The sequence below is a fragment of the Aotus nancymaae genome, unplaced genomic scaffold (assembly GCF_030222135.1).
Source record: "Aotus nancymaae isolate 86718 unplaced genomic scaffold, 86718_ANA_hifiasm-v0.15.2.pri h1tg000004l, whole genome shotgun sequence".
NCBI lineage: Eukaryota > Metazoa > Chordata > Mammalia > Primates > Aotidae > Aotus > Aotus nancymaae.
Genome location: NW_026988415.1, coordinates 24,719,076 through 24,730,589, shown reverse-complemented (window position 1 = coordinate 24,730,589; position 11,514 = coordinate 24,719,076). Strand labels below are relative to the sequence as shown.

The 11,514-nt window shown below is 40.3% G+C and overlaps 1 non-coding gene across 1 annotated transcript; it reads left to right on the top strand.

The window, feature by feature from the left end:
• The first annotated feature begins 4,037 nt into the window (after positions 1 to 4,037).
• Positions 4,038 to 4,141, top strand: LOC135269393 (small nucleolar RNA U13). Its single transcript, XR_010337684.1, has one exon. It is a non-coding gene; the product is annotated as a small nucleolar RNA U13 (small nucleolar RNA).
• The last annotated feature ends 7,373 nt before the right edge of the window (positions 4,142 to 11,514 follow it).

The following is an 11,514-nucleotide window of genomic DNA, read 5'->3' as shown; positions in this document are numbered from 1 at the left end:
GGTCTGGATACTCCTGACCTCAAGTGATCCACCCACCTTGGCCTCCCAAAGTGCTGGGATTACAGGTATAAGTCACCATGCCTGGCCAATATAACATACTTTTAAATGACTTTTTTTTGGTGTACAGGTCTCTAAGGAGTTCATAAACAGTTTTATGATGTCATTTTTCTGAACTTTTCCTCTTTCCCTCTCTGCCATCTTTCTCATACTTTCAGGTTTCTAAGCCTTCCATTTTGAGTTCTCTGACACAAAAACTGGGATTTTAGTTAGTCCATTCTGCCATGTATTAATATTTCGTGTGACTGTGCCCACGTGTGGAAGGAAAGAGAGAGAGGGAAACAAACCAATGGGTGTTTGCTCCCCCGTCTCGTTTCCACACCTCCTCAGAGCTACAGGCCACTGCAAGGCCCTTCTAGTGCCGCAGCCACTGCTGCTGTCCACGCTGTGATAGGATTGCAAGTTTACTTTGAATTCTCGTCTTCTTTTCCAATATGGCTGCTACCACATACTTTACAGAGTTCTCAAATAGATGCTCCATGCATTCCATCCAGGTTTTATAGCTGCATTCACTGGGAGAGGCAGGGTGGAATGGGCTTCTACATCTTAACTAGAATGAAAACCAGCTTTTGATGTTTTATACAATCTTTTGAGAGAAATTCGTCTTTGAACAGTAGACCTAGATGTGTTCATAGAGCAATGTAATAGACTCTTAAGATACTGGCTGGGCGTGGTGGCTCACACCTGTAATCCCAGCACTTTGGGAAATCGAGGTGGGCGAATCACTGGAGGTGGGAAATTCGTGACCAGCCTGGCCAACATGGTGAAACCCCGCCTCTACTGAAAATACAAAAATTCGCTGGGTGTTGTGGCAGGCGCCTGTAATCCCAGCTACTTGGGAAGCTGAGACGAGAGAATCGCTTGAATCTGGGAGGTGGAGGTTGCAGTGAGCCGAGATCAAGCCACTGCACTCCAGCCTGAGTGACAGAGCGAGACTCCGTCTCGAAGAAAAAACAAAAACAAAAATTATCTGTGAATTGCCACTTGTATCTTAGCATTCATTGCATGTGTGCATCCAGTCAACCCCCGGAAGCAGATTTGCCTATAGCTGACCTACAGTTGACCATAGACACATGAAGGAGCCCAGCTGAGCCCGAGTTAAACGGACAAACTGTTAGCCAAATAAATGGTGGTTTATTAAAACCCTTCAGTAATAAATGGTGGTTTATTAAAACCACGAAGTTTTGGGGTGGTTTTAAAAATAACATAGCAATAGCTACCTGCTACTGTAAGCAAAGTACAGCAAAAGCATTAATTCATTGTGCTGTGTAATTTTAAAAAGAGTTTCTCCTTTTTTTGTATGTCCAAAGGTACAATGCACAAAATTTTAACAGTAGCACAGCTAATAGTATCGCTAATCATTTCTGCGCACAGTAGAATGTAATTCAGATAAAACATTTTCCAGTAACTTAATTTTTAGAAGGAATTTTGTTCCTGAGATCCATAGCTTGGGCACATCTCAAAAATCCTTCAATTTCAACTACTGAAAATGGTTGGCAGTCTATAAGCATCATTTCAACAAGTTTTGTTTAGATTCTTAAACTCCATAGACTTAACACAATAAGGAAGTGCCTTAAAGGATTCCTGCAAGTCTGTTGTTATGAAGCTTGTTTAATGAGAATCAAATGAGCATTGGTTACCTTACTTGTCTCTACACTTTCCTGTGTTTATAGTCATTACATTGTTACTATATTTGGATGAAACATGATTTATCATGTCTGCTGTGTGTGATTTTAGATTTTTTTCTCATGAAATTCCGAGGTAGAAAAGTTGACATTTAGCTTTTATTTTGTCTTCATAAGCTATGAAGTATTTTCAAATAAGACTTTTTCTTAAAACACTCATGGCCTTATAATTAAACAATTAAAAATTAAATAATTTTTTTTTTGAGAGAGTCTCGCTCTGTCACCCAGGCCGGATTGCAATGGCAAGATCTCAGCTCACTGCAACTTCCACCTCCCAGGTTCAGGTAATTCTCCTACCTCAGTCTCAGGAGTAGCTGAGACTACAGGCATGTGCCACCACAACCAGCTGATTTTTGTTTTTTTAGTAGAGACAGGGTTTCGCCACGTTGGCCAGGCTGATCTCGAAATCCTAACCTCAGGTGATCCACAGACTTGGCCTCCTAAAGTGCTGGGATTACAGGCATGAGCCGCCGTGCCCAGTCAATAAAGTTATTTTATTTTTATTTATTTATTTTTTTTGTGGCAGAGTCTCGCTCTGTCACCAGGCTGGAGTGCAGTGGTGCGATCTCGGCTCACTGCAAGCTCTGTTTCCTGGGTTCAAGCAATTCTCCTGCCTCGGCCTCCTGAGTAGCTGGGACTACAGGCGTGCGCCACCATGCTCAGCTAATTTTTTGTATTTTTAGTTGAGACGGGGTTTCACCGTGTTGGCCAGGATGGTCTCGATCTCTTGACCTTGTGATCCGCCCACCTCAGCCTCCCACAGTGCTGGGATTGCAGGCATGAGCCACCTCATGCCCAGCCAATAAAGTTGTTAAAGGTTATTTTGTTTATTGTTCTGAATGCCAATACAAAATAATAATTCTATAAATATTAGAATTATATCTAATTTATTTTTGTTCTGTAATTTAAAAAATTATTTGCTCAAAAAGAATATGATTATCTTAAATGTATTTGGCTACTGCATATTATCATAATGTTTTATTTTATTTTTGGTTTTTGAGACAGGGTCTCACGCTATGGCTCAGGATGGAGTGCAGTGGTGCAATCATAGCTCACTGTAACCTCAAACTCTTAGGCTCAAGTGATCTTTCCACCTTATCCTCCTGAATAGCTGGGACTACAGATGTGTGCCACCACACCTGACTAATTTTTTTTTTTAAATTTTGTAGTCTGAAACTCCCGGGTTCAAGCAATCTTCCCACTTTGATCCCCCAAAGTGCTGGGATTACAGGCATGAGCCACAATATCTGGCCTTTAATATTTGAATTGAGTGTTCACCTATTTTCCTATTTATTAATAACTTTTTGTAAGTTCCTATGTTTGTACATAAAATTAGATGCTTTCATAATCATTATTAAGTATTGTAGCATTTAACTCCTATCATAATACATATATATTTATACTTCAAATGACTGGAACATTTCAACATATAGGGAGGTTTTCATCACAATTGACATCTAGAATGCTTATTTGAAAATATTTAGATATTAAAAATAAATCTAAATTATATTCTTTGTTCATATTACTGACAGTTTGGTACTGATTATATATGATGATAACAGATAAGATCACATCTTGCACCAGTTCTGGTATGGCAGAAGTAATGCTGAGGTAGACATTTGGCCTTCCAAAGGGTAAGGCCAAAGGTGAGAGCAGATTTTGGCCAAATATTAAGGCCAAAGCTAACTCTTCTTTTCTCTTCTCTTCTCTTCAGTCTCACTCTGTTGCCCAGGCTGGAGTGCAGTGGCGCGATCTCAGCTCACTGGAACCTCTGCCTCCATGGTTCAAGCGATTCTCCTGCCTCAGCCTCCTGAGTAGCTGGGATTACAGGCACCTGCCACCACACCTGGCTAATTTTTGTATTTTTAGTAGAGACAGGGTTTCACCATGTTGACCAGGCTGGTCTTAAACTCCTGGCCTCAAGTGATCCAGCTGCCTTGGGCTCCCAAAGTGCTGGAATTACGGGCATGAGCCACCATGCCCAGCTCCAAAGCTGACTTTCAATGCATCCCTACAGCTGACTCTTAACTTTATCCCCTGCTCCAGAACTGTCCTAGATGATGTGACTTAGAAAGTGTCTGGGATGATTTTAATACATAAGAGCACACAGAGGAGCATCCATATAGCATCCCATGCCTTCACTAATACCACCCCCACCCCTGTACCAGAAGACATAAATCTCTTCCTTTTGTAAGCTGGGTGCTTTTAAAATTACTAGGGTGGGCTAGTTAAGTGGAGTGTGCACCTGCAGTGAAAGAGGGAGATAACCGAAAAAAGATGAAAGAACTTGACCAGATTCCTTTGTAGTTAATAAGTGATGATTGGATTTTCACGCTCTTGTGTTCGATGTGCCTCCCATAAACCTTGTCATGACATCTCAGCACATTACCCATCTGACCTGAAAAAAAAAAGGAGGAAGAAAGAAAGAACTTAACCAGGAGACCGAATATAAGAAGAGCCAGAGAGGACTATGGTTTTCTTTAGAGAAGAAGAGGCTGCAGAGGTGAAGCATCTCTGGAATTATTAAATGAGTTTTGGAGGTTATGCATGGTTTCTGATTTCCCCTAGGTATAGATGTAAAAATTGCAGGAAACCATTCTTGGGTGGAAGAAGCCACATTAGATGTCGGAGAAAGTTGCTGACGCAGGATCTCAAGAGTGGGGCAGAAGAACCAGTGGAGCAATGATGTCCTCAGGAACCAGCAAACATACTTACTAGGCAGGCTTTCCAGTTTTCATGCCTTTATGGTTTTGTAAAAAGTAACATGTTATGTTTTCTCTAACAAGGGATGTCCTGAACAAGAGAAGGGTCGCCCTCAAATTTCTGGTTGCCTATTGCCAATTAAAAGGAAGGCCAGCTAAACACAAGGCAGTATTCTAGATTGGATTCTGAAATATAAAAAGGACATTAGTGGAAAAACTGGTGAAATCTAAGTCTGGAGTTTAGATAATGGCAGTGTATCAGTGTTAGTTTCTTGGTTTTGACAATGTACCAGGATAAAATAATGTGTTAACCTTGGGGAACACTGGATGGGAATATATGAGAATTCTCTGTACTATCTTTGCAAATTTTCTGTAAATCTAAATTTATTCCAAAAGTGAAAAACAAACAAAAAGAAAACACCTAAAACTGAGTGAAAATAAGGAGACCTGAATTTGAAAGCAGACTGGTGGGTTTTTGTAGGGAGGCATTTCCTTCAGGGCTAGGCAGAGCCCACCGAGAAGGTTAAATAGGAAGAACGTAAACACGGCTCCAAATATGGACTAGAAAGTAAGGTAATGAAACACAACTGAGGGAAAATAAGTGGAGGATAGACTCACATCAGGCTACTTAGTGTAAATTTTGAGAAAATGATCTCAATATGAACATGTATATTATAACGAGGTAGGAATGATCTAATATAAACTCATTCTCTCACACAGATTATCCTTTAGAGTTCAGCCAATATTCAATTCACATGGAATTGACATCTGCCACCTTTGGTGAGAGTTATAAGAAACCAGGTGTTTTTTTTCCCCTTCCTCCATGCCAATGTGAGCTGTGGTTAAACCATGGTTTTGGAGTGAGGTGGCTCGATATTTTTTCTTACCATGTTGTTTCATAGTTTCAAGTTCTGCATTAAAAAATCAAATAGCTTAAAAAATGAACAAGTAGAATTATATGAAACTAAAAATTTTCCACGTAATAAACTAAATAATCAACAAAATGAAAAGGCTACCCACAGAATGGGAGAAAATACTAGTTGCAAACTGTATAGCTGATAAGAGGTACTATGGTCTGAATGCTTGTGTACCCCCAAATTCATGTGTGAAAGCCTAATCCCCAATGTGATAGTGTTTCCATTAGGAGTTTCCTCCCAGGGCTCTGCCCCAATGAATGGCATTAGTGGCCCTATAAACGTTGCCAGAGGGAGGTCATTTGTCTATATGAGGCCATATGGAACAGTGGAGAGGCGCCATAGAAAGCACCATCTGTGAGAAACAGGTACTCACTGGACACAAAATCTGCTAGCACCTTGATCTTGATTTCCTATTCTCTAGAACTGTAAGAAATACATTTATGTTGTTTATAAGCCACCCAGTCTGAGATATTGTTATAATAGCTGGAATGGACTAAGACAGGAGGTTAATATCCAAAATACACAAGGAATCCATACAAGAAAATAGCAGAAAAACAACTTGATTTAAAAAATGGGCAAAAGATTTGAATAAACATTTCTTAAAAGAAGACATACAAATGCCTAACAGGTACTATATATGAAAAGATATTCCACATCACTGATTATCAGGGAAATGCAAATCAAAATCACAGTGAGGTATTACCTCACCTGTTAGGATGGCCAATATCAAAAAGACAAAAGATAACAAGCTTTGGAGAAGATGTGGAGAAAAGGGAAACTTGCATGCTGTTGATGGGAATGTCAATTAGTATAGCCACTATGAAAAATTGTATGGAAGTTCCTCAAAAAGTTAAAATAGAACTACTATATGATCCAGGAATCTCACTTCTGGGTATGTATCAGAAGGAAATGAAATCAGTAAGTCAAATAGATATCTGCAATCTCATGTTCATTGCAGCACTATTCACAATAGCTAAGGTATGGAAACCAACTAATGTCCATTGATAGATGAATGGATAAAGAAATTGTGGTATGTACTTATAACTGAATATTATTCAGCTTTATTAAAAAAAAGGAAATCTGACTGGGCGCAGTGGCACACGCCTGTAATCCCAGTACTTTGGGAGGCTGAGGTGGGCGGATCACGAGGTCAAGAGATCGAGACCATTCTGGCCAATGTGGTGAAACTCTGTCTCTACTAAAAATGCAAAAATTAGCCAGGCCAGGTGTAGTGGTGGGTGCCTGTAGTCCCAACTACTTGAGAGGCTGAGGCAGGAGAATCACTTGAACCCGAGAGGTGGAGGTTGTGGTGAGCTGAGATCATACCACTGCACTCCAGCCTAATGACAGAGCAAGACTCTGTCTCAAAAAAATAAATAAATAAATAAATGAAAAAAAAAGGAAATCCTATCATTTAAAACAACATGGATGATCTGGAGAACATCTTACATTAAGTGAAATAAGCCAGACACAGAAAGGCAAACAGCACAGGAGCTCACTTATGTGTGGAATCTAAAATACTTGAACTCATAGAATCAGAGAGTAGAATGTTGGTTGCCAGGGGCTGGAAGGAGAGGGTACAGAGAAGGTGAAGGTTAAAGGGTACAATGTTTCACTTGTGCAAGATAAATAAGCTCTGAAAATCTATTATACAGCATAGTGCCTCTAGCTAATAATATTGTATACTTAAAATTTGCTAAAACGGTAGATCTGTTGCTGTTAAGTGTTCTTATCACACGGACAAAACCCCCAAAACGATCATCATAACAAAGGGGATGGGAGGAAACTTTGGGAGGTAATGGGTTTATGGTTTTGATAGTGGTGATAGTTTCACAGGTATATACTTATTCTCAAGGTCATTGAGATGTATATAATAAATATGTGCAGCTTTTGTATGTCAATCATACCACAGGAAAGTCGTTTAAAAAATTAAGCAACTTTAGCAATGATTATAAACCACATCCACTTGTTACGTTGTGCTTCGTGTTTAACCATATGATACTAGAAGCATGCTTTGGAAAAGAGACTAGGCCTTCCTTCTTCATGTCCCCTGATTCTGTAAGTGATAGTGAAACTGCCTTTGCAAAACTGTAACACTGAAAAAAATCTAAGGTAACTGACTCCATCTTGTTTCTAACCTCGCAAGCTAACTGCCTTTGCTCATTCCTATGTGTAGGCCAAGCTAACTATGGGAGGAATTTAACTTTAAAAGCAAGGATGATAATTGTCTCTTCCCAAAATTCACTCCCTCCCTATTCAGGAACTGAAACTGCCTTTGTAAAACTAATGAAAGCCTACAAAGCTAAAATTACAGTAGGGGCCTGAATTCTGCTAAGATATAGACATAGTTAAACAGTAATTAGTCATAGTGTCCTAGTTTATTTTTTATAATTATTTACTGCTCAGAAGTCACATAACTGGTGGTTATAAGATTTGAAATGTCTCTAATTGCTTCTATACATAATGTCACTATTATGAAACCCAAGACTGGTCTTTGAGACATTTTTCAGACTTTGCATTCTGGTGGACCAACTGATGCCACCTGGGCTAGTGCCTCCAATTCAGGAAATGACTCGATGCTGCCTCCAATTTAGGAAATGACTCAATGCATGAAGACAGTTTTGACACCCGTGTGATTTCATTCCCAGCCAATCAGTAGAACTCCCTAGCCCCCTGCCATCCAAACAATCCTTAAAAAACACTAGTCTCCAAATTCGTGGGGAGGCAAATCTGAGTAATATCTCCTTTTTCCCTTGCTCAGCTGCCAGGCAATGATTAAACTCTTTCTCTGCTATGACACCTCCTGTTTCAGGGTATTGGCTTTTTCTTGCACTTGGCAAGAGGAACCTGGCTGGCTGTAACAATAGCTGGACCATAGATCATAACATCTTGCATTTCAGAATGATTACGGCATGCATAACAACTCACAGACCATTCAATCACCTAGCCTGCTCTTCAATGCCACATATGTACAGTGTGCCAGCCAACCAGTCTGATTGCCTTACTCCCCTTTGGTAGACTTTTTTATAATGGGATGGAAGAGTTTGGTTTTAAGTAGTTAATAGTATCTCAAGCTGGCTTAAGTAAAAATCAATAAATGGTCATTTACAAAATAAAAATGCCAGAGGTCTCATGGTATCTATAGGCAGGATGTGACCCAACCTCAAGAAGAAATGTGTAATAGGAACCAGAAAGCCAGCACAGGAACCCAGGAAGTTCATCTTGGCATCTCTCTTTTTATAAAATGACTTTCTTGGCTTTTTTTTTTCCTACACAGAGACCAACTAGCCAACTCTAGGTCCCAGTGAAAAATTTCCAGGAAAGAGAATCTGATTGGCTAGAGCTCTATCAGGTACTACCCCTAATCAACTGCAACCATAGGATCAGAGTCACATAATATAAACACGGCTTTCTATCTATATAGGTAGAAGAGGAGTACTGAGAGAAGCAAGAAGGGCTGTGCTGTGTAGATACTTCAAAGGTTATCTACTATAGGAGATGGTGGTAACCAGGAGATAGTAGTAAACAAAATGGAGAGAAGAAAGAGGAGATTTGATTGGTGTGTAAAACACACACACATACAAAAACCATGTGATATTAAATATTCTCTTAGAGTCAATCATCGGGTGTTACTTCAATTCCTTGACAAGTATTGAATAATTACTCTGTGTATAGGTTCAGCTAAGTTCCATGGGCAGAAAAGAAGTAGAAGATACGGCCTCAGCCCTTACTTGAGTTAGAGACACGTGTCTATGAGAAAATAAAACAACCATACATGGGGTGTAATATTAAATATCAAGCCATGTAGATATTAAGTTCTACTGGAGTTCATGTCAATTATTAAAAGGTATTGCTTATCTTTTCTTTCAAGATCAATTTTACTAAAAGTGCAACTACATACTGAAGACAGTAGGGGCTATGGAAGGACGTGTGGTTAACAGTCCAACTGATGAGTTTCAACAAGGAATCAACTTGAAGAAATTCATGCAATGGATTAAGCCCATTAATTAAGCCCACTAATTAAGCCCAGTGCCTCCAGGACCTGATCCCCCAAATTCCCTTTGTATGTACTCCATGTGCTTTCTCAATTACCCTATTCTGATGCACCTCCTTTTTGGAATACTGTATTATCAGGTATTAATACCTTAGCATAGATTGGTTTATCTCATCCTAGAGATTGGTAAATTCTTTGCTCATTTATTTATTTATTTTAGAGATGGGCTCTCACTATGTTGCCCAGGCTGGCCTTGAACTCCTGGGCTCAAGGTATCCTCCCATCTCAGTTTCCCAAGTAGCTGGGACTGTGGGCACACACCACCATGCCTGGGAAGACTGGTTAACTTTGATGAGAAATCAGAAAAGACCTTGAGTACTGAGTATGGGCAAGAGCCCCTTTGGGGACTGTGAAAGTGAACGATGAGGTGTAGAATAAAATGGGGTGAGAACACTGGAAATTGCCTCACTTCACACCAAGAGTTCTGAAAGCTCCCCTAGCAATTTCAGTCCCTGGGAAGCTTCTTTAAAAATATTTATTTATTTATTTGTTTATTTTTGAGACAGTCTCAGTCTGTCGCCAGGCTGGAGTGCAGTGGCACGATCTCAGCTCACCGCAACCTCCGCCTCCCGGGTTCAAGCGATTCTCCTGCCTCAGCCTCCCGAGTAGCTGAGACTACAGGTGCGTGCCACCACGTCCAGCTAATTTTTGTATTTTTAGTAGACACGGGGTTTCACCACATTGGCCAGGATGGGCTCGATCCGCCCGCCTCGGCCTCCCAAAGTGCTGGGATTACAGGCTTGAGCCACCGCGCCCGGCCCAAAAATATTTATTTTAAACTTTTAAGTTCAGAAGTACATGTGCAGGTTTAAACTCATGTCACAGGGTTTTATTGTACAGATTATTTCATCACCCAAGTATTAAGCCTAGTACCCAATAGTTATTTTTTTTGCTCTTCTCCCTCCTCCTAACTCCACCCTCAAGAATGTCCCAGTGTCTGTTGTTTTCTGTGTTCATGAGTTCTCATCATTTAGCTCTCACTTATAAGTTAGAACATACGATATGTAGTTTTCTGTTACTGCATTAGTTTGCTAAGACTAATTGCCTCTAGCTCCATCCATGTTCTTGCAAAAGACACAAGTGCATTCTCTTCTATGGCAGCATAGTATTCTACGATGTGTAAGTACCATATTTTCTTTATCCAATCTGACACTGATGGGCATTTAGGTTGATTCCATGTCTTTGCTATTGTGAATAGTGCTGCAATGAACATTCACATGCATGTGTCTTTAAGGTAGAATGATTACTATTTCTCTGGGTGTATACTCAGTATTGGGATTGCTGGGTTGAATGGTAGTTCTATTTATAGTTCTTTGAAGAATTGCCATACTGCTTTCCACGATGGTTGAACTATTTTACACTCCCACCAACAGTGTGTAAGTGTTCCCTTTTCTCCACGATCTCATCAGCATCTGTTATTTTTTTTTTTTGACTTTTTAATAATAGCCATTCTGACAGGTATGAGATAGCATCTCATTGTAATTTTGATTTGCATTTCTCTAATGATCAGTGATGATGAGCTTTTTTCATATGCTTCTTGGCCGCATATTATGTCTTCTTTTGAAAAGTGTCTGTTCATGTTTACCTACTTCTTAATGGGGTTGTTTTTCTCTTGTAAATTTGTTTAAGTTCCTTATAGATGCTGTATATTAGGCCTTTGTCAGCTGCATGGTTTCCAAAATACTTTCCCCCATTCTGTAGGTTGTCTATCTCCTCTGTTGATAGTTTCTTTTTTTCCCATGGGTCACTGGGGCTTTTTATTTTGAGCACAAAACCACTGGGGATCTTGCCTGTGGCCACCCCAGAGACGACACTGGAGGCTCACATGGCTCCAGACACTTGGTGGAAATCGAGGCAAGAAAAACAATGATTTGGGCCAATTACACAGCTGCAAAGCTAGAGCTACCAACAGGGTTCCAGGGAGCTTGGCTTTTGTAGATCTTCTAAGAAGGTGGTACGACCTCCATGGCAGTGGGTGAGGGGAGCTAATTAGCAGGGGCCCCTGTAAGTGTTCGTCAGGGGCCTCGAGGTGCCTGAGCTGACACGAGGGGAGGGTCTAATTAGCCAACAAGTGACTGAAGGGCTTGCCTGCCCACAGC